The following is a 24,466-nucleotide window of genomic DNA, read 5'->3' as shown; positions in this document are numbered from 1 at the left end:
GGTGATCATTTTGCAACATATACAAATATTGAAACAGTATGTTGTACACCTGAAACTAATGTTATATGTCAATTACATAAGTCAATAAAATACTCTTTTCAGCATCCCCACATTCATTTTTCAAGAGTTGAAATAAGCCAAAGATTCTCATTTTCACTAAAAGAAATTTCTGATCAACTAAAAAAAGAAATCAAAGATAAATACAATATACCCTAACACTTCCACTCCATTTTCTTAAAAAGCTAACCTATTTCCTATACATGTCTACTGAACTGCTGATGTTACCAAAATAAGCCACAAAGAAGAAAAGGCCAAGATTTCTATTAAAAACTATTGTCATGTGTAAATTATATGTTCATCGATCTCTTTCTTATCCCTAATAGAGCAAGAGCCAACTTGAGCAACCACAGATTGTAGGGAAACTGCAGGAATTAGACATTCAAAACCTGTCCTAGGGACTTCCCTGGCAGTCCTGCGGTTAAGACTCAGCACTTCCACTGCAGGGTTCATATGAATGAAAACTGGCTGACCTAAAGCAGCCTCAACTCCATCTCTCCCTGGATAAATGAGCAAGCCACCTTCCTTCCAGAATCTCATTTGACTCACCTATAAATTGGAAACAATTACACTTCCAACTTCACAGGACTGTTGTGAGGGCTGAATGGGGTAAGGAATGAGACAGTGTCTTTTATGCTGTTACAAGCCCGCAGCTGTAAATCCTTGCCTGCACACGCACACATACACGCACAGACGCACACACATTGCTAATCTGCTGACTCACCTTGTTGTTGGGAACAGCAGCTGGACCTGCAAATACTCCACCTTCCCGTTCCCACCTTCAGGGTCTCTGACGCCTGAGCCAGGTGTGCGTGTTTAGGTCCTTGACAAAGATCCTGGGCTTCCAAGGGAGGCCCACACCATCGAGGTGAGCGGCAACAAAAACTAACGTGGGTTCAGTTCTCACACATGCTTGTGGGGCCCACACTTCCCTCACTCTCCCCATCTTTCCATCCATCTTCAATTCCTGACCATCTGCCCCATGGACTGCAAGCTCCTACATCAGACAGACAAGTGACAACAGCCTTACAGAGACCGTGTAATCAGCTCCCATGATTGCATAAGGCCAAGTCTCTTTGTCTATGTCTGCCACTGGTTCTTCTTCTCTGGCTGGATCGGGTCTGATGCACCCACACACTCAACTCCAAACTCATGCTCACTCTCCACCTTCCTCAGAAGAGCCATTGAGAGAATGGCCTCACTCCCTTTCAGCTTCTCCCAGGACCTCCCTATATCTTTAAGCTGACAGCAACTTTGTCAAAAGCCATAAAACTGCTTAGATTTTTCAATCCTACCTCAAGAAACAAGAAAAAACTCAAATAAACAACCTAACCTCACACCTAAAGCTACTAGAGGAAGAACAAACAAAACCCAAAGTCAGTAGAAGGAAAGAAATCATAAAGATCAGAGCAGAAATAAATGAAATAGAAAAGAGAAAAACAATAGCAAAGATCAATAAAACTAAAAGCTTGTTCCTTGAGAAGATAAACAAAATTGATAAATGTTTAGCCAGACTCATCAAGAAAAAAAGCGAGAGGACTCAAATCTATAAAATTAGAAATGAAAAAGAAGTTACAACTGACACCACAGAAATACAAAGGACCATGAGAGATTACTACAAGCAACTCTATGCCAATAAAATGGACAACCTGGAAGAAATGGACAAATTCTTAGAAAGGTACAACCTTCCAAGACTGAACCAGGAAGAAATAGAAAATATGAACAGACCCATCACAAGTAATGAAATTGAAACTGTGATTAAAAATCTTCCAGCAAACAAAAGTCCAGGACAAGATGGCTTCACAGGTGAATTCTATCACAGGTTTAAAAGACAAATCTCTCCACGTAGAGGGCCACCATTTCAGAAGGTAATTTGTCAGTGTATACCAAAACCTTTTCAAAATGAGCATATCTGCCACCACAGCCTGCTCCACTTTTAAGATTTATTTGAAAGACATAATCTTGGATGTACACAAAGGATCATCATGTCAGTTTAATTTATAATGGCAAAATATTGGGAAAATATCAATCAGAGGACTGATTGAATTATATTTTAACCATGTGGTGGATTATAACGTATCCATTAAAAATAGTCAAAAAAACTGCAAGAAGCAGGCTTTTCACAGAAGAGGAAACATATATGGCCTATAAAAATATGGAAAAATGCTCATTTCATTAGGATTTATGGAAAAGCAAACCAGGATTTCAATCAGATGCAATTTTATACCTATGAGTTTAGCAAAATTTAGAAGTTTGACAAGATCACCTATTAGAGATATTGTGGATCAATGGGTGGTAAGGTATAAACTGGTACAATCAATTCAGAAAATTGTTTGGCATTATCTTGCCAAGCTGAACACTCACATACCTTCCAACCCAGTAATTGCATTCCCGGCTGTACATCACAAAGAAATGCTTGCACTCGGCACTTGTGTACCAGAGACGTATATAAGATCAGAGCAGTGTCTGCAATAGCAAAAAAACTGGCAACAACCCAACCGGTCACCAACAGAAAAATAGATCAATAAATTGTATATCCACACGATACAACATGATAGATATAGCAGAGAAAATGAACCACTGCTACACAATATGGATAAATATTAGAAACACAATGCTGAGGGGGGAAAGACAAGTGACAGAAGACTATGTATCATTTATACAGTGCACCAAACAAGCAAAGGTGAGCAATAGGGTTCTTAAACAGACATACATGACAGCTAAGACCATATTTTACTTTCAAAGGTGGGCCTGGGCATTTGCAGCAACATGGATGCAGCTAGAGATTATCATACTAAGCGAAGTAACTCAGAAAGAGAAAGACAAATACCATATGATATCACTTATATGTGGAATCTAAAATATGACACCAATCAACCTATCTGTGAAACACAGTCTCACAGACCTGGAGAACAGACTTGTGGTTGCCAAGGCAGAGGGGGTGGTGGTGGGGGATGGAGTAGCAGGTTGAGGTTAGCAGATGCAAACTATTATATATAGAATGGATAAACAAGAAGACCCTACTGTATAGCACAGGGAACTAGATTCAATACCCTGTGAAAAACCATAATGGAAAATATAAAAAAGAATGTCTATATGTGTATAACTGAGTCGCTTTGCTGTACAGCAGAGATAGGCACAACATTGTAAATCAACTATACTTCAATAAAAAATAAATAAATAACAGTAAAAAAAAAAAAAAAAAAGTGGGCCTGGGGATGAGAGGTAGGGGATTAGGATAGAGAAACATTGATATAAGTGTCTGGTAATATCCTAGTTCTTGGATTGGGTGGTGGGTACACAGTATTCATTGTATTGTTATGCTTAAGAACTAACATCAAATTACATGTAATCTTCTGTATATATCAATTTTTAAAAAATAATGACATTCTGGAGTCAGGTGTGTTCAGTTTTGAGAGTGACCAGAGGAGGATTGGTTGGAGTGTCACAACAGAAGGGTTAACTCTGTTGGCAGTATAAAATACTGAAAGAAGGAGGATTATTTAGGACGATTTTCCGATTCTACAGAAACATCTTTATCTGTTTGTTCTAAACCTGTTTCTGCATATTTCGTAAGCTTTGCTTCTCAAAAAAAAAAATTCTTGCAAGTCAATCGATGCCATGTAAATTACTTCCTGCCAAGCCTCCTGTGAGTAATACTTCTGAGCAGCTGGACAGCATCATAGCATGGTGGTAACAAGCCCATGTTCCCAAGTCCAACTGCCCGGCTCCAAAGACCACCCTGCCACTTAACCTGAGGTAAGCCACTTAGTCTCTCAGTCTCATTTTGTCATCTTTAAAATGAGCATGATAATAAGAGTTCCACCACATTTCACTGATGTGAGAATAGTTTGTGTAGTAAAATGCTTGACACTGGATATTCAGTAAGAAAATTTTCATTTCTGGCAATATGGTACACTAGTACCCAGAACAACACTCCTGCCAAAAACAAACTCAAAAACAATATACAATATTGTATATAAAATATTTTTTACTTTTTAAAATGCATCCATAAACTGGCAAGAAAATAAAAACAACTTGTATCCTGATTTTGGTCTCTAGTACCATTTCCCATGAAGAGAAATGAGGACTCCTTAGAGAAAGAATTGATTCAGAGGGAGGACGGGAAGGATACAAAGGGAGCCTGTGACATTTTTGTAGTTCTTGAAACCAGGGAAACTTGCAAAGATTAATGGGATCATAACAAAAAGACACAGGAGTGGAACTTCCCTGGTGGCACAGTGGTTAAGAATCCGCCTGCCAATGCAGGGGACACAGGTTCGAGCCCTGGTCCAGGAAGATCCCACATGCTGCGGAGCAACTAAACCCATGTGCCGCAACTACTGAAGCCCGTGCGCCTACAGCCCGTGGTCTGCAACAAGAGAAGCCACCACAATCAGAAGCACACGCACCACAATGAAGAGTAGCCGCTGCTCACCACAGCTAGAGAAAGCCCATGTGCAGCAACGAAGACCCAACACAGCCAAAAGTAAATAAATAAAATAAAAAATAATAAAAAGCCAATTCTTTTTTAAAAAAAAAAAAAGACACAGGAGTAAGTTGCAGAGGATCTTAAGGGCTTATAAGCATCAAAAAGAATGATTATAGTTGAATGACACACATTGACTATATTAAAACCAAAAATTCCATTGTATTGAAAAAAATAAAGCTGTGGGGGAGGAGGAACTCATTTGTCGCTCTCTAAGGAAGCTGTTAAACCAAATTCTTACTGAGAAAATTGGTAAAGGGAAGAAATTAAGCATTTACCTTGGCTTTCTAGTATAAAATGTATTTTAGGAGAGCCAAATGGCTCTATTTTACAGAAGAATGCCAGCTAGTAAATATAGAAGGAATAACAGGATTAATTAAAAATTTTCATTTCACAGCCCCTAATGAAATTATTGATTTGTTTTTCAATAAATGAATGAATTGACTATTGACTGACAGTCGTTAAAAGCATTAGGAGAATGGTTGATAAGGAAATGGACCTTCATATGATGCTAAAGGAACACCACATAGACTCTTCTTGGTCACAAGCAAGGAATGTCAATGCTCCCTGCTGATCAGGTTGCTGTCCCCCCAACAGCCAAATCCCTGATGATATGGATACGCAGTTCACAACAACACTTCTGACACATGCGAGCCAAAAAATGTCCACTTCATACCTTTAGTCTGAGATAAATCCCAGTCCAAAACCTAAAATGATAAGACTTCTAGAAGAAAACAGTGGAGAATATTTTCATGACCTTGGGAAAGACAAAAGCCACAAACTATTTTTTAAAATAATAAATTGGACTTCATGAAAATTAAAACTTTATGCTCTTCAGAGGAGATCATTAAAAGAAAGAAAAGAGAAATCACATAGCAAAAATATTCACAATATACTTCGGTGACAAAGAACTTCTATCCAGAATATCTAAAGAATTCTTAAAAATCAGTAACAAGAAAATAAACCACCCAATTTTTTAAACAGGCAAAAGATTTGAACAGACTGTGCATTAAAGAAGATATATGAATGACCAAGGAGCACATGAAAAGATGCTCAACATCATGGCAAATTAAAACCACAATGAGAGGGCTTCCCTGGTGGCGCAGGGGTTGAGAGTCCACCTGCCGATGCAAGGGACACGGGTTCGTGCCCCGGTCTGGGAAGATCCCACATGCCGCAGAGCGGCTGGGCCCATGAGCCATGGCCGCTGAGCCTGCGCGTCCGGAGCCTGTGCTCCGCAACGGGAGAGGCCACAACAGTGAGAGGCCCACGTCCCGCAAAAAAACAAAACAAAAAAAACACAATGAGAAACCACTGCACACCCAGTAATGGCTAAAACCAAAGCCTGGCAATATCAAGTGTTAAAGAGAGGATGTGAAGTAACTGGACTTCTTACACACTGCTGGTGAGAATGTAAGGCACAACTAATTCAGAAAACATTTTGACAGTTTTTTCTTTTTTTAAGTTAAACATATACTAATCATATGACCCAGTAACTCTACTCCTGGACATTTACTCAAGAGAAATGATTTGTTCACATAAAGACATGTACATGAATATTCATAGCAACTTTATTCATAATAGCATAAGCCTAAAACAATGCAAGTGTCTGTCAAAAGGTAAATGGTATTGGGGAGGAAGCACACTTTTCCTCTATCTTCTTAGATTCGGTGGCTGGGACATGCAAATTAAACTAACAAACAACAGATTAGCAGGAGGGAAAAAAAAACAGTTTATTTATGTGTGTAATGCATATACATGCAGGAGAATTCAGTGATGACTAACTCAAAGGGGTGGTTAGAATTTGAGGTTTATATATACCATCTTAAGAAACAGTGATAAATTGTGAAGAAATGGCAAGACATAGGAAAGGGGCTTTGGGCTTCTAGGGGAGGTAAATTATGAGAAGGTAAACATACGGGAAACTAACAGAAAAGTTATTTTAGTAATATTTATTGTGAAGACCCATCTTGATGTCAACTTTCTGTCTCCAGTAATAAGTGTTGTTTTTCCCTTCCTGATACAGGAGAGAGCAGGGAAGACACCTTCACAAAGGGAAATTTATGCCCTGCTTTTAGGCAGATAGGAGGGCAGAAAACTCTTTCCACATCTGCTGTTTCTCAATTGCCTTCAGATCAAAATAATCCTTATGCCAAAGTGGCATATTCTGAAGCGGCATAATCTGATCCCCTTCAATGAATAAAAAACTGTAGTACAGGCATGCCTCAGAGATATCATGGGTTCAGTTCCAGACCACCACAACAAAACAAGTCACACAAATTCTTTGGTTTCCTAGCTTATATAAAAGTTATGTTTACACTATAGTAGAAGTAGTCTAGTAAGTATTCAATAGCATTATGTCTAAAAAAGAAATGTACATCTTAATTTAAAAATGATTTATTGCTAAAAAGTGCTAACCATCCTCTGAGTCTTTAGCAAGTCATAATCTTTTGGTGGGGGAAGTGTCTGGCCTCAATGTTGACAGCTACTGACTGATCAGAATGGTGGTTGCTAAAGGTTGGCAGGGTAGCGGGGGCAATCTCTTAAAATAAGACAACAATGAAGTTTGCCACATCTTGACATCTCACAGATTGACTGTTCCTTTCACTAACAACTTTTCTGTAGCATGCAATGCTGTTTGATAAGTATTTAACCCACAGTAGAACTTCTTTAAAAATTGCAGTCAATTCTCTTAAACTCTGCCACTGCTTTATCAACTAAGTTTATGTCATATTCTAAACCGTTTGTTTTCATTTCAACAATTGTCACAGCGTCTTTACCAGGAGTAGATTCCATATCAAGAAACCATTTTCTTTCTCATCCACAAGAAGCAACTCCTCATCTGTTAAACTTTTATCATGAGATGGCAGCAACTCAGTCACATCTTCAGACTCCATCTCTAATTCTAGTTCTCTTGCTATTTCTATGATAGCTGCAATTACTTCCTCCGCTGAAGTCTTGAGCCCCTCAAAGTCATCCATGAAGGTGAGAACCAGTTCCTTCCAAACTCCTGTTGGTGTTGATATTTTGGCCTCCTCCCATGAATCACTAATATTCTTAATGGTATCTAAAATGGCAAATTCTTTCCAGAAGGTTTTCAATTTACTTTGCCCAGATCCACCAGAGGAGTCACTATGTATATATAGCAGCTGTAGATTTACAAAATGGATTTCTTAAATAAGAGTTGAAAGTCAAAATTACTCCTTGATCCATGGGCTGAAGAATGGATGTTGTGTTAGCAGGCATGAAAACAACATGAACCTTGTACTCTTCTATTAGAGCTCTTGGGTGACCAGGTACGTTGTCAATGAGCAGTAATATTTTAAAAGGAATCTTCTTCTCTGAGCTTAAAATATTCAAGTAAACCATGTTGTAAACAGGTGTGCTGTCATCCAGGCTTTGTTACTCCATTTATATAGAGAGGCAGAGTAGATTGAGCATAATTCTTAAGGATTATGGATTTTCATAATGATAATGAGCATTGGTTTCATCTTAAAGTCACCAGCTGCGTTAGCCCCTAACAAGAGAGTCAGCCTGTCCTTTGAAGCTTTGAAGGCAGGCACTGACTTCTCCTCTCCAGCTATGAAAGTCCCACGTGACCTCTTCTTCCAATATAAGGCTGTTTCATCTACACTGAAAATCTGTTGTTTAATTTAGCCACCTTCATTAGTTATCTTAGCTAGATCTTCTGGATAACTTGCTGCTTCACCTTGCACTTTTAGGTCATGGAGATGGCTTCCTTCCTTAAACTTCATGAACCAACTTCTGCTAGTTTCAAACTTCTTCTGAAGCCTGCTCTCTTCTCTCAGCCTTCATAGAAATGAAGAGAGCTAGGGTCTTGCTCTGGATTAGGCTTTGGCTTAGGGGAATGTTGTAGTTGACTTGGCCTTCTTTCCAGACCACTAAGACTTTCTCCATATCAGCAATAAGGCTGTTTTACTTTCTTATCATTTGTGTGTTCACTGGAGTAGCGCTTTTAATTTCCTTCAAGAACTTTCCCTTTGCATTCACAACTTGACTGTTTGGTGCAAGAAACATAGCTTTGGGCCTATCTTGGTTTGCAATATGCCTTCCTCACTAAAGCTTAATCACTTCTAGCTTTTGATTTAAAGTGAGAGACGTGCAATGATTCCTTTCACTTGAACACTTAGAGGCCACTGTAGGGTTATTAATTGGCCTCATTTCAATGTTGCCACGTCACAAAGAATAGGGAGGCCTGAGGATAGGGAGAGAGATGAGGGAACAGCTGGTCAGTGGAGCAGTCAGAACACATACAACATTTATCAGTTAAGTTCACTGTCTTATATCACACAGTTCATGGCATTCCAAGCAATTCAAGGGTAACATCAAAGACCACTGATCACAGATCACCATAACAAATATAAATCATAATAAAAAAGATAGAAATACTGCAAGAATTACCAAAATGTGTCACAGAGACACAAAGTGAGCAAATGCTGTTGGGAAAATAGACTTGCCCTATGCAGGGTTGCTACAAAGCTTCAATTTGTGAAAAATGCAATATCTGCAAAGTGCAATAAAGTGAAGTACAATAGAACGAGGTATGCCTGTATAGCTTTACGATGGAATACTACTCATCAAAAAAAGAAACAAACTCTTGATACACTCAACATGGATGACTCTTAAAAGAATTATACTGAGTAAAAGAGCACAGTCTACATAATTCCATTTATATGAGATCTAGAAAAGGAAAATCTCATTTATAATGACAGAAAACAGACCACTGGATTGCCAGACCCAAGGCTGCAGGACACTGACCAGAAGGAAAACAAGGAAACTTCTGGGGGGTAATGGAAATATTTTATATCTTGATTGCAGTATTGGTTGCACAAATATATATATTTAATTAAAACTCCTCAGACTATATACTTAAAATGGGTGTATTTTATGTAAATTATTTTTCAATAAAGTTGGTTTAAAAATATTGAAAATATTAGCAAACTGAATCCAGCGCTGCAAAAAACAAAAACTCATTGAAAACAAAACAAAAAGACTCTCATGGCCAAGTTAGTTGTCGTATGTGAATAAAAATCAGTTTAGCATTAGTTGAACAATTAATGTCATTTACCATATTAACAAATTAAAAGAGAAAAATATATGATTATCTAGAGATTGGTCATTTGGTAAAATTCAACAATCATTCATAATTTCTTTTTCTTTTTGGCCACGCTGCACAGCTTCCGGGATCTTGGTTTCCCCACCAGGGATCAAACCCAGGCTCCGGCAGTGAAAGCGCTGAGTCCTAACCACTGGGATGCCAAGGAATTCCCAACAATCATTCATAATTTTTTTAAGTTTGGTGCTCTAGGACAAAAGGGAATCCACAAAAGCCAGCAGGAAGTTTTTAGTTAGTATTAGCTATAAATATACATATAGGTGCTACCATTTTATAGCTAATGTGATTTGCTCTACAATTCAAGAAGCATTGTTCAACCTACCAAGTTCCAGATCTGGGATGCAAGGAGATATAATTTATAGATCCTGACTTCAGGGATACAAAAAATCTGGTGATAAAGTTTTAAACATAGTCATTGAAGAAACAGCCTCATTTGGAGTGAGATTTAAACATATTCATTTGATTTTTTTAATTGAAGTAATATTGACTTACAATATTATATGTTTAATTGTACAACATAGTGATTTGATATTTTTATACATTAAAAATGACACCACGATAAGTCTAGTTACCATCTGTCACCACACAGTTATTACATTATTGACTATATTCCCTGTGCTGCACAATTACATCCCCATGACTTATTAAACATATTCATTTTAAATGCAAAGCAACATATGATTAATACCAAATGGGTGATATCTTTAATTCATTGACAAATATTTATTGAGTGCAAGGCACAAGATTGGATCTGAGATACAACAATGAACAAGAGAGTTAGGAGACTTTTTTTTAATGAAATCATGTCTAGGGATTTAATTTGTCATACAGGAGAGGTAAAATTGTCTCCTTAATTATTTTTTATTCTCTACATTTTATGTTTATCATTCAAGAATTGTATTATTGAATAGGTTTTCCCCAATGCACAATGTCATGAAAAATTCAGCAGTTCATTAAGGGCTGGGCAGAATTTCTTATTTAGGGTATAGAATACATTATTACTAAAGACACATAAAATTGTTTTCTCAGAAAAATATTGGGAAGGGGGAAACAAAGTTGATTTTGCAACAAAATGGGGGGAGATGGGCTAAACATGAGTCAGCCTCTCATGCCAGAGCACAACCTAAAACAAGTTAAAGGAAATTTTCAGCTGCCGTGCATTGTGAATAATCACATTGTTAATCACTCAGCGTCTCTGTGCTTTGAGTCTCTTCTCTGTTGATTCACTTTGTTACAAAGCAGAAACTAACACATCATTGTAACACAATTATACTCCAATAAAGATGTTTAAAAAAAAAGTTAAAAAGTAAATAAATAAAATAAAATCTAAATTAAAAAAAAGAAGAACACTGGGCCCCAAGCATTTTGCATTCATCTTTCCTTCTGACTTCTGCCCTGAAGCGCTTGGGGGAAACTGCTCTCTGTAAGGTCACCAGCGACACCCTAGCTAGCCCGTGGCCTCTTTTCAGCTTAACCTCTGGCTGATTTCATAGCTGACACCCCTTTTGTTACCCCTCACCTCACTTAGGGATACTTATCTTCCCAGGTCTCCCTCTGCTTCTTCAAATACCCGTCTCAGGCTCCTCTCTCCCAGAGGAGATCTCAGGGACCCCATGGCTGCAGCCACATTAGACAATGATAGCTCCCCCCCGCCCCCCCCCCCGCAAACCCCACCTTTCTCCTGCTTCTGCTCCAGGAAATGCCACCTGAGCGTTCCCAGAACTGAAGGTACTGTCCCTCTCTCACCAAACGCCTTCCTCAGCCTGTGCCTCGCCATTGTTAATATCATAGCTCGGAACTTCCCTCGTGGCGCAGTGGTTAGGAATCCGCCTGCCAATGCAGGGGACACGGGTTTGAGCCCTGGTCCGGGAAGATTCCACATGCCGCGGAGCAACTAAGTCCGTGCGCCACAACTACTGAAGCCCGCATGCCAGAGCCCGTGCTCCGAACAAGAGAAGTCACCGCAATAAGAAGCCATGTACCGCAAGGAAGAGTGGCCCCCGGCTCGCTGTAACCAGAGAAAGCCTGCACGCAGCAACGAAGACCCAACGCAGCCAAAAATAAATAAATAAATTTATTTGTTAAAAAAGTCATCATCGCTCACCTGCGTGCCAAGGCACCGGCCTCAGAATCCACCCAGTGCCTCCACCTCCCTCACCACCACTAGATCCAAATGGTGTCAAATTCTGCCAAGTCTGCCCCTGAGCATCAGCTAAATCTGGGCACTCCTCACCTCCCACAGTTTCCATTAAGCCTCCAACCTCCTACCCAGACTGTTACCTAGACAGCTTGCCTAAACTGTAGCTGCTGGCCCACTCGCCCCCAGTTTCTCACCTTCACCCCATTCTGACTCCAGGGGGATCTTTTAACACAATAATCTGTTCATGTTACTTCCCTGCTTTCCTTGAATCTCTCAATGCTTCTCCAATGGTAACAGGTTAAAGTATGAATTCCATAGTATAAGATATGAGGCTTTGGGACTTCCCTGGTGGTCCAGTGGGTGGGGCTCCGTGCTCCCAGTGCAGGGGGCCCAGGTTAGATCCCTGCTCGGGGAACTAGATCCCACATGCATGCCACAACGAAGATCCTGCATGCTGCAGGTAAGATCCGGCGCAGCCAAAATAAATTAATTAATTTTTGAAAAAAGGTATGAGGCTTAAAAAACCCTGGATTCTACCTATTTTTCAGCTTTGCTTCATGCTTCTTTTCTCCGCACTGCACCCGCACACGAAATACAAATGCACATCTACTTTCCCCATGCCCATATTATGCCAAGGCCATACTGAACTCTGTGATACTTCCCATAGTCACCTTTCTCTTTCATGCCTCAAGGGCCCTTCCCTCACATCCAGGTTTGCCAGATTTACCAAATAAAAACATAGGCGGCCCGGATAGATTTGAATTGTCCTATATGTCTAAGTATACCATGTTAACAATTTCACCTTGGTACTCACAAATAAAATTCAGGGCTGGCATTCAACTTCAAGAGCATCTCTCCATCACCAGAGCACAGAATGTGGCCTCTTGCTTTAAACGTCACAGAAATGCATGTCAAAGAAATGCAGAAATGCACTCTCAGCTATGAAGATTGTTTTAATAGCTACTGTTATTCAATGCTTCATAAGTGGTTCGTATGGCCTTGTTTATCATCTCAATTCTCCTATAAGACAGGTAATGTTATCCACCTCACACCGGTCAGAATGGCCATCATTAAAAAGCCTACAGGGATGTCCCTGGTGGCACAGTGGTTAAGAATCCGCCTGCCAATGCAGGGGACACGGGTTCAAGCCCTGATCAGGGAAGATTCCACGTGCCGCAGAGCAACTAGGCCTGTGCTCCACAACTGCTGAAGCCCGCACGCCTAGAGCCCATGCTCCGCAACAAGAGAGGCCACCGCAATGAGAAGCCTGCACACCACAACAAAGAGTGGCCCCGGCTCGCTACAACTAGAGAAAGCCCACATGCAGCAACAAAGACCCAACGCAGCCAAAAATAAATAGATAAATTAAAAAAAAAAAAGTCTACAAATAATAAACGCTAGAGAGGGTGTGGAGAAAAGACAACCCTCCTACACTGTTGGTGGGAATGTAAGTTGGTGCAGCCACTATGGAAAATAGTATGGAGGTTACTCAGAAAACTAAAAATAGAACTACCGTATGATCAGGCAATTCTACTCCTGGGCATATACCCGGACAAAACTATAACTCAAAAAGATACATGCACCTCTATGTTCATAGCAGCACTGTTGACAATAGCCAAAACATGGAAACGACCTAAATGTCCACTGACAGATGAGTGGATAAAGAAGATGTTGTACATATATACAATGGAATATTACTCAGCCATAAAAAGGAATGAAATAATGCCATTTGCAGCAACATGAATGCAAATAGAGATTGTCATTCTAAGTGAAGCAAGTCAGAAAGAGAAAGACAAATACCATGTGATATCACTTATATGTGGAATCTAAAATATGACATAAATGAACCTACTTACAAAACAGAAACAGACTCACAGACATAGAGAACAGACTTGTGGTTGCCAAGGGGGAGGGGGTGGGGGAGGGAGGGATTGGGAGTTTGGGGCTAACTACTACATATAGAATGGATAAACAACAAAGTCCTACTGTATAGCACAGGGAACTATACCCAATCTCCTGGGATAAACCATAATGGAAAAGAATTTTTTAAAAATGTATGTATGTGTATAACTGAGTCACTTTGCCATACAGCAGAGATGGGCACAACATTGTAAATCAACTATACTTCAATTTTTTAAAAATAGAGAAGAAAAAAATTAGGTAATGTTATTAAATTTCATTTTTATAGACAAGGAAACTAAGGCACAGAGAAGTTACAGAATTTGGCCAAGGTAATATAATAAGTGGGGGAGCACCAGAATTTGAAGCTAAATAGTCTCACAGCAGAGCCCACATGATTAAGCTTTGCGTTTTGACAGCTACTTCTGTCTGCATAATACTTTGCAATTCTCTTTTCTTTCCCTCATGTGATGTCTTAGAAAAAGATAATATGACCAAGACTCATGTACCACCATCCACAAGAAATACAAAACAAATAAAGCTGAAACCCCCAGTAGCATTCCCTTCACCTAGTAAACACCATGTTTAGTTGGTCCCAATCCTTCCAATTTGTGTATATGTGGCATACAAGGTATAATATTATTCCATATTTTAACATATTATCACATGGTATGTATTCATCAACAATTTGCATTTTCCCCTCCTATTGTATTTTTGAGACTTATCTATGTTGATACATGTAGTCTTATTCATTTTCACTGCTGTATAACTCTTCATTGAATGACTATGTCACAGCTTATTCCTTCATTTCCTTGTTAATGGATATTGTTGACAATTCTGGATTTTTTCTCTTGTTTTGGCTTTCATTTTATGTTTTATTTTTATTTATTTATTTATTTTTGTTTGGTTGGTTCTGTTTGCTTTGTTTTTTATTGGCTAGAAGCAAAAGCTACTTGTTATAGATGGCTCCTCAGGCAAGAATTTCTCTTCAGTAAGAACTTAAGAAAGGGATTTCTCTTAAGAGTGAGTATGTGCATTATTATATTGGAAGTCTAGCTAACAGAGTGAAACAAGAAAAAGAAAAGGCACAAGAGTTAGAAAGGAAGAAACTAAACTGCCAGTATTTACAGTCAATCTAGTTGACTATGGAGAAAATCCAAAATGTAATAAGAGAGTTCAACAAAAGTGGCTAGATATTAACTCAGTGTTTTCAAGTCTGTTATATTCTTATACTATAGACAAAAATAATTAGAAATATAAATTTTAAAAATAATTTGGAATAAATTTTACAAAAGATGTGTAGGGCCTTTAGTGAAGAAAATCATAAAAAATTATATGATGCATTATAGACCCAAATAAAGAGATATACTATATTCATGAATGGAAAGACTCAGTAATATAAGGATGTTAGTTTCCCTCAAAGTAATGTGTACATTCATTGCAATTCCAATCATAATCCCAACAGATCTCGGAGAAAATATTTGCAATGCATTTATCCGACAAAGAATGTGTATCTGGAATATATAAAGGATCATATAAGATGGACATAGTGTTGTAGGTAAATTATACTTTAAAATCAAATAAACTAGGAAAAAGAGATCAGATTTGTGGTTATCAGAGGTGAGGGGACAGGAAGAGAGGGAATTGAATGAAGGCAATCAAAAGGTACAAACTTCCAGGTATAAGGTAAATAAGTGCTAGGGATGTAATGTACAACATGATAAATATAACACTGCTGTATATTATATATGAAAGTTGTTAAGAGAGTAGAGTTCTCATCACAAGCAAAGAAATATTTGTATCTATTTGAAATGATGGATGTTCACTAAACTTCTTGTGGTCATCATTTCATGATGTATGTGAGTCAAATCATTATGCTGAACGTATTATAAAGTGCTATATGTCAATTATATCTCAATAAAATTGGGGGAAATTTTAATTAAAAAAAGAATCACAAAAGACAAAGTAAAAAAAAAAAAACAAATAAAACCGTAAGAATATAGGCAATATATTTGGTGGTTTAAAAATATGTCCACACTTCTCTGGTGGCACAGTGGTTAAGAATCTGCCTGCCAATGCAGGGGACACGGGTTCGAGCCCTGGTCCGGGAACATCCCACATGCCGTGGAGCAACTAAGCCCAAGCGCCACAACTACTGAGCCTGCGCTCTAGAACCCACGAGCCACAACTACTGAAACCCACATGCCACAACTACTGAAGCCCACGTGCCTAGAGCCCGTGCTCCACAACAAGAGAAGCCACCTCAGTGAGAAGCCCGCACACTGCAAGGAAGAGTAACTCCCACTCTCTGCAACAAGAGAGAGCCCGTGCGCAGCAATGAAGACCCAAAGCAGCCAAAAAAAAAAAAGTCCACAAATTCTGTCCATACTCCCTTCAAAAGATAGAGCTAATTTCCTTCTCCTTGAGTGTGAGTTGAGTTTGGTAACTCACTTCCAACAAATAGAATAAGATGGGAATGATGGGAAGCGTGTGTGTGATTTCTATGACTATGTGTGACTTTTACGTCCTAAAAGGCATCATGACTTTCTCTTTGCTCTTTCTTGGATTACTTGATCTGGAAGATGCTAACCACCATGTTATGAGGACACTCAAGCAGCCCTAGGGAATGGTCCTTGTGGCAAGGAATGGAGGTCTCCATCCAATAGCCATATGGATGACCCATCTTGGAAGCAAATTCTCCAGCCCCAGTCAAATCTTCAGACGACCAAAGTCCCAGCTGACTTCCTGACTGCAACTTCATGAGAGATCCTGACAGAACAACCTAGCTAAGCCACTCCCAGATTTCTGACACTCAGAGATTATGAGTTAATAAATGCTTCCTGTTTTAAGCTGCTGTGTCTAGGAATTATCTATTATTATGCAATAATAGATAACTAGTAATTATGCAATAATAGATAACTAGTACATGAAGTTATACAGTAATAGCATAGTGACTACAAACCCAAATGCCAAGTCTGACTGTCTAGATTCCAATTCTGGCTTCATCATTAACTAACTATGTGACTATGGGAAGTGACTAGCCATGTAACGACCTCAGTTTACTCATCTGTAAAGTGGAGATAGTAACAGCATTCCACATAGGACCACTGTGAGGATTAAGTGAGTTGATACAGTAAAGCACTTAGAAGAATATCTGGCACACAGGAAGCATTCGGGAAGTGTTAGCTGCTGGTATCAATTTACAAAAGAGTAAATCTGAACGTAAATTGGATGATCAACCTCACCAGAAATTAGTGAAACAAAATAAAACCACAATGAGACTTATTTGTTCCCCATAAAATCAGCAAAAAGCATAAACCCTCAGCTTGAGTGATGCTAAAATGGGCATCCTCACTGCATGATAATTTACCAACATGTGTCTGTCTCTGATATGAGACATTTTTTGCAAACATGTTATACTTCAATTCAAAAATTTAAATAAATAACACAATACACACAAAAAGCCAATCCTCACCCTCACTCTACCCTTACCCCCAGAAAATGCTCTGTTAATATCAAATATCGGCAAAGATGTGGAACACAAAACTCTCATACCTTGCTGGTGAGAGTATAAATTGGTACAGCTATTTTAGAGAGCAATTTGGCAATACTAGAAAAGTTGAAAATTCACAAGTAAGGTTTTACCTGAGTAATAGGACACAGACTTTCACTATCCATTTTTTTGTATCTTCTTTAAACTTTCGTTCCTGTTAAGATGTCGAAGTGGGGGAGAAGGGAAGCATTCAACCCAGTCATAAAATTCTGTGACCCTGGACCCATTTATATTCTTAAGAAGTCTAACGTAACAGAGAGAAATGATCACTCTGCTTCCAGCCTCAGGGACAGCATGTAAAACATGCCTGGCATGCTGAGCACTCTGTTATGTGCCTCTGAAAAGGAGAATTCCTAGATAAACAGTAATCAGGGTTTTTTTTTAAAAAAGCAGAAGGACTCAAAACCTGAAAAGGAATTAAGAATGAGTTGTATTAGGAGTAGGAAAGAGAGTGGGAGAGGGGATTGTCTTACAAGTAATCCAGTACTTAAAAAAATTTCTTTTATTGTGGTAAAACATATATAATACAAAATTTGCCATTCTAACCATTTTTTAAGTATACAGTTCAGTGGCATTAAGTATACTCGCAATGCTGTGCAACCGTCACTACTATTTCCAAAATTTTTCATCACTCCAAACAGAAACTCTAAAACAATAACCATTAAATAATAACTCTTCCTCCTTACTCCCCTCTAGTAACCTCTGTTCTACTTTCTGTTTCTATGAATTTAATTACTCTAAGTACCTCATATAAGTAGAATCATACAATATTCGTCTTTCTAGGTCCAGCTTATTTCATTTAGCACTTTATTTTTAAGGTTCATCCATGTATTCAAAGGCACACTCAGAACTTCATCCCTCTTTATGGGTGAATAATATTTCATTGTATGTGTATACCACATTTTGTTTATCCACTAATCTATTGATGGACACTTGAGTTGTTTCCACCTTTTGGCTATCATGAATAATGCTGCCGTCGACATTGGTGTACAAGTATCTGTTTGAGTCACCTGAAGTAAAGTTGGCTGTAAGTTCCAACATCCACCCCTAAGTTCACAAAGTAAAGGCAGATGTGAGCCTGGAAGGTGCTCAAGGGATTCGGATTTATTCATTCAGTTTGGTCTTTTATTTTTTTAAAGAAGATGCTGGGGGTAGGAGTTTTAGTAATTTATTTATTTATTTTTGCTGTGTTGGGTCTTCGTTTCTGTGTGAGGGCTTTCTCTAGTTGTAGCAAGCGGGGGCCACTCTTCATTGCGGTGCGCGGGCCTCTCACTGTCACGGCCTCTCTTGTTGCGGAACACAGGCTCCAGACGCGCAGGCTCAGTAGTTGTGGCTCCCTGGCCTAGTTGCTCCACGGCATATGGGATCCTCCCAGACCAGGGCTCGAACCCGTGTCCCCTGCATTAGCAGGCAGATTCTCAACCACTGCGCCACCAGGGAAGCCCCAGTTTGGTCAGTCTTGCAACAACTATTTGGAGCACCTCAGTGCAAGAAACAGTGATTCAAAAGTGGGAAGAAAAAACAAACAAACAAAATAAAAACAAAAAGAAACACTGTTTCCTCCTCTCAAAGAGCTTACTCCCTAGGTGTTCAACAGCAAAGATGGTTTAACAGTGAAAAGTGTTGTGATATAACAACCAAATTGAGGGTCAGGATGTCCAGGGGTAGTGAATTTTAAGCCAAGACCTGAAGGCGGAGAAAAGACAAAGAGAAGCAAAGAGGAGGTAAAAATGTTTCAGACAATAGGAATAGGAATTGTCCAAGTAGGACAATAGACAATAGGAATACCATGTATGAACCAGAAGGTAGAGAGAGATGGTTCTTCAGAAGACCATTCAAAGGCTCATTATGACTAAACACTGAGAACGAAGAGTAGTGGTGGAAGAGATTACAGGAACAGCAAATGTCAGATCAAAATTAATGGCTTAGGTGAACGGAAAAGCATTGCAGGGCTTGAAGGTAGGAGCACGAGAAGCTGATTCATAATGTGGAGATGACTCTGAGAGCTTAGCACCAGGGGAAGATGTGGCTGCACATCTGGCTTTGGCAAGCAGGTCACAGTGATTTCATTCCCCTTTTTCAGGACTGGCCTGCAGTGGATGTGTGACCAAGTTCTGCCAAGGAGACATAAGGCCAAGTCTCATGAGGAGCTTCTGAGAAGTATTTCCTTCCTCTTGTGGGAGGGGGGGTGGGGACAAAGATATGTTCCTGCCGGAATTCCATCATGAAGAACATTGCAAAAGCCCAAATCAAGGGACATTATGGGAACAACTGACCTATATCCAGGGATCATCTGGGAACAAGCATGAAGATGAAAACTAACATGCTGAGGAAGGTAGAATGGAATGATGGAAATCATCTGGGTTCCTGACAACGGTGTTTTGCTTCTAATTAACCAATCCTGGATCTAACTTCAGCCAGAACTTATGTGGTTTATGGTTAAGCCAGTCCCAAGCTTTTTTTATTTCATACCACATACTAAAAAGTGATGTTCATATGATACACTTGGGTAAGCAGATGAGGATGCTCATGGCTAGAGGTAACTGTCCCCAGGGGCTCCCGGCCACCTCAGGCTCTCACCTGGTTGCCCCAAGGACTAAGTGGGTCAATATCTCAGAGCACCTGGAACACACCTGCTGCGCACAATGGTGCTAGGCACACTGGTTGGCAAACACTGGCTTAAGCCACTGTTAGTTGGGCTTTTGTTCCTTGCAGCTCAAAGCATCCTACTATCTGGCTAATGACTAATTCCAAGCATTATCCACTTAGCCACCCAACATAAAAACCCAGGAGTCATCCTGCACTCATTCCTGTCCTTCATCCCCACTTCCCTTATGTTTGTCCTGATGCCTCCTTGAAATCTCCATGTTCTGCCCCTCACTTCATCCCCGCTGCTGTAGCCTTCATTTGGGTTACCACAGTAGACTCAAACACCCGACCTCTAATCTCAATGGTCTTTCATCCATTCTAACATGGCCAATGACTGCTCTAAAATACAGGTTACCACTCTCCTTTAACTCATTGCTGGAGTTCATCAATCCCAGTCTTATGTCATGATCATTTGTGATGAGGGCAACAGATAATTTGTTAAGCTAAGAGGGGGAATATTAAAGTATGCTGCTGATTTGCTATTTAACATAAATTAGAATATATCCAAATTTGTCCCAATGATGGTATTTGTTTTACATTCTGAGTGTTAGGAGTTACTGGAAGAGCCCTGAGAATTTCTGAAGCAACTATTTATCCTCCCATCTGGGGAGGATAAATGGAAGCGGGCATGGAGGGGAGATGAAGAGAATGATTTTAACCTTGAAAAAAGGAGCACTTCCTGTGGGATAGGAGTGAAAAAGAAAAAGGATGGATAAATATCCAAAGACTTGAAAGAATTGGAAACATCTAAACTTAGGAAGCCTTAATCTTTTCAGGAAAATAAAAGACATCTTTATTTTGGTCAAGAGAAGGTGTACTGGATATCTTGCCTGACCTTCAACCTTCTCTACCCTACTCTGAGCCTGGGAGGCTGAACTGTATGAGCTCTGTCAACGACACCCTTGCCTCCACATCAGGATGTGATTAGCCAATGGGAGACCTTGACAGGAGTTGAAGGGATGGAGTAGATTGACGTTGGTTGTATTTCCCCCAGCTCCCTCCCTGCCAGTTACCATGAGTTGGCCATGTACCTGCACCCGAGGCCACAAATGTTGCCAGGCTGCTTCTCCATGTAACTGCCCTCCCAATGTTCTGATAACCATTCCCCCCTGTTGTACCTTCAGGACTACGGTGGTAATAGCTCCCCTGCTGTCGCTACCTCTTGAGATACTGCACAATCCCCCACTGGTTTTCTTAAATCTTGCACATATCTTTATAAAAATCCTCTTATTAAACTCTCAAATTTGCTTTGAGAGTATTATCTGTTTTTGCTGGGACCCCAGTGATTTCAAATCACAGAATGGGGTATGGGTCGGGCTGGAGGAGAACAGAAAGTTTTGAAATAGTCATAATGAAGAATTATATTGGCATCTACTAAGCAAACCTATGAGTGCATGACACATAAGCACCCATGCTCCCCCATCTTTCGGGATGGAAAATATTTAAGAAACTAGTGATTTTTTGGACTGAAATTACCAATTACCCATAAAATTAATTTTTATAATTATTAATCAATATTATTATTCACGTAATCTTATTATACTAATGGCCACCAAATGATCAATCCTTTTCACTGTGCATCTACTGAAGTTAGCTGTGATGACACACTTAACTTCTCTGGTTTTGTTTCTTCATCTGTAAGTAGATAATCTCTAAGTTCCTTTAAGACTTCAGAATTCTGTGATGATACGATGACAATATTGAACCCAGGAATAAACAAAAACGGGAGAGAGAGAGGAAAAAGAAGTAGAGGTGGCAAGCAGAAGCCAAAAGCATATTCCTCTTGTACATCCATGAATGTGCTGACAGCCTCAACCATGAAGAGTTTCTCTTCTCTAAATGTGACAGCACGTGACATGCATCACTCCATCACATGATTTATGCCACTCTCTCATCTCTGAACGTAGTATAGATATCAGTTTACCCTTGCCTCTACGCCTCACCATCCAGCCACAAGCTCGTCAAAAGTTAGGACTACTGGTCTTCCCTGGTGGTGCAGTGGTTGGGAGTCCGCCTGCCGATGCAGGGGACGTGGGTTCGTGCCCCGGTCCGGGAAGATCCCACATGCCGCGGAGCGGCTGGGCCCGTGAGCCATGGCCGCTGAGCCTGCGCGTCCGGAGCCTGTGCTCCGCAACGGGAGAGGCCACAACAGTGAGAGGCCCGCGTACCGAAAAAAAATAAATAAACAAGAGGAAGAAGGAAGCTACAATGTATTTTATGTCCTAACTTCAGAAATCACACAGTCTCATTTCTACCATCTTGTTGGTTAGAAGTGAGTCATCAGATCCAGCCCACACTCAACGGAGAGGAGTTAAGCTCCACCTCTTGAAGCACAGAGTATCAAAGAATTTGTGGGCATATTTTTAAACACTGTATAGAGCCTCCCCAATTATTGATTCTATATGGGTGTCTATCTATTGACTAGGCTTTCTTTCAATTCTGTAGAATTAAAAGTTAAGATGTAATGAGGCATACGTTCTTGTCTGCAGCAATGCAAACGAATTTTGCCAATAGAGATAAAATTGATTTCCATCCTACAAAAAGGATGAGCCCCAAATATTTCACTTTATTGCCCTATAGAATATTAGCCAGATTTGGATCCAGTAGTAAATTCATTTCAGCATTCCTCATTACCTATGCATGTCGGTTCTTCAAATTCCCTTTAAACTGGTTACAACATCTTACTTGTTCTCCCATTAATGAATGAGCTGAATAAAACCTCTGACATATTTATTTTACATTTGCATAAAATCCATGTCTCTTAACCTTTTGAAAATTATACTTTAGTATTATGATTCATGTATCTATACTGCTCTTCCTGTCAAAATTAGGTGTGGTGGGGCAGAGACTGGAACACTCTCAACACAGCGTTACACAGAACAATGTAAAATGAGGACATTACCCTGGCCAAGAGGTTACAAAAGTCCAAGTTCCTCTATTGCTAATCTTAATATCATGTGTAGCACCTATCCAGAGCTGTGCAAACTATCAGAGCTCATCAGATATTTGGGATGGTAGAAGTGATGAGAAAGAAAATACGAGGAACTTCCCTGCTGGTCCAGTGGGTAAGACTCTGCGTTCCTAATGCAGGAGGCCCAGGTTCGATGCCTGGTTGGGGAACTAGATCCCACATGCATGCTGCAACTAAGAAGCCCTCATGCCGTAACTAAGAAGCCCTCATGCCGCACCTAAATATCCCGTATGCCGCAACTAAACATGTCACAAGGAAGATCCCATGTGCCGCAACTAAGACCCAGTGCAACCTAAATAAATTAATTAATTTAAAAAAAAATAAAATAAAATACGATACCCATCTCAGGGTCTCAAGTTCTGAGAGGAAAAATAACTTACCAACACTGTTGTTTTGTCTATAATTTACTTTCAAATGCTTCAGCATAAATGGGGTAAAGTACGAGTATTCGTTTTCACTATACCCAAGAAGCAATGGATTGTCTTATTAGGCATATGAACTCAGGGTGGTAAGCTAACATGGCAGCAAAAGGATACGCTCCAATATAGAGACTATCAGAGCTTCTGCAATCGTTTTCTCGATCAATTACAGAATGTGACTTACTAGCAAAGTGGGGTTATAAATGGTTTTTCAGTGGTGAAACTAGTGGTTCAAGAACTAGTTCACAGGCTTTTCCATCCATGTGTGACCAGGGCATAGAAATCCAGCAAGCCCTGGTATTCATACCCTTAGAAATGGTGCATGATTCCTGAATGAATAGTCCCAAATTTAGCCACCAATTAAGAAGATTTTTGGTCATCTGACTTCAGTTAGCCAATGAGCTGGATCCTGTCCCTAGACGGTTGTCGCATTTACCGCAAGATGCTGTTGGAAGACCTAAAAGAACAGGGGCACAGAGCACAGAATGTATAAATGACTCTTTTGGGCCCACTATTTTTGCTGCTCGCGGGCCTCTCACTGTTGTGGCCTCTCCCGTTGCAAAGCACAGGCTCCGGACACGCAGGCTCAGCCGCTCCGTGGCATGTGGGATCTTCTTGGACCGGGGCACGAACCCATGTCCCCTGCATCGGCAGGCAGACTCTCAACCACTGCACCACCAGGGAAGCCCCGGGTCCACTTATTAATAAATATCTCTGTGTAACTGAAATTGGTCTAAAATTTGCTATCATTATAAACTGACAGAAAAGCTGAAAGGAGACATAGACCCATTACTATCAGTGATTTTTGGAAGCTACTGCTATTTATCCAAAAGAATCTAATTGACTTAGGTGAATTCACATCTGGTAAGTGGCAAAAACTAATCAAAATCATATTCGTCTGACATCAAAGTCTATGCTTGTTCCTCGACATTACACTGCCTCTCGGAATTATTGCTTTTAGCTGGTTTTATTATTGCTATTAACTTTTACTAGCTATTATTTGTGAACATTTCTGGATAACCAGATTTTCATTTTGTACAAGCTCAATATATGAAAATCTGGGTTTTTCAAAAAAATAAATGGTATAGTGAGAATTTGAGATTTTTCATTTTGCAAAAGGTCTAACAAGTTGATTCCTTTCAAAAGGAAGCT

General features: G+C 39.8%; 1 long non-coding RNA gene across 1 annotated transcript; it reads right to left on the bottom strand.

The window, feature by feature from the left end:
- Nucleotides 1-6,103: 6,103 nt before the first annotated feature.
- Nucleotides 6,104-17,466, bottom strand: LOC138842400 (uncharacterized). Its single transcript, XR_011376878.1, has 2 exons — nt 17,368-17,466; nt 6,104-8,762 (listed from the first exon to the last, which is right to left on the bottom strand). It is a non-coding gene; the product is annotated as an uncharacterized lncRNA (long non-coding RNA).
- Nucleotides 17,467-24,466: the final 7,000 nt, after the last annotated feature.

This window comes from Globicephala melas, chromosome 17, assembly GCF_963455315.2.
Source record: "Globicephala melas chromosome 17, mGloMel1.2, whole genome shotgun sequence".
Lineage (NCBI taxonomy): Eukaryota > Metazoa > Chordata > Mammalia > Artiodactyla > Delphinidae > Globicephala > Globicephala melas.
Note: the sequence above shows the minus strand (reverse complement) of the source record. Positions and strands in the feature narration are given on the sequence as shown.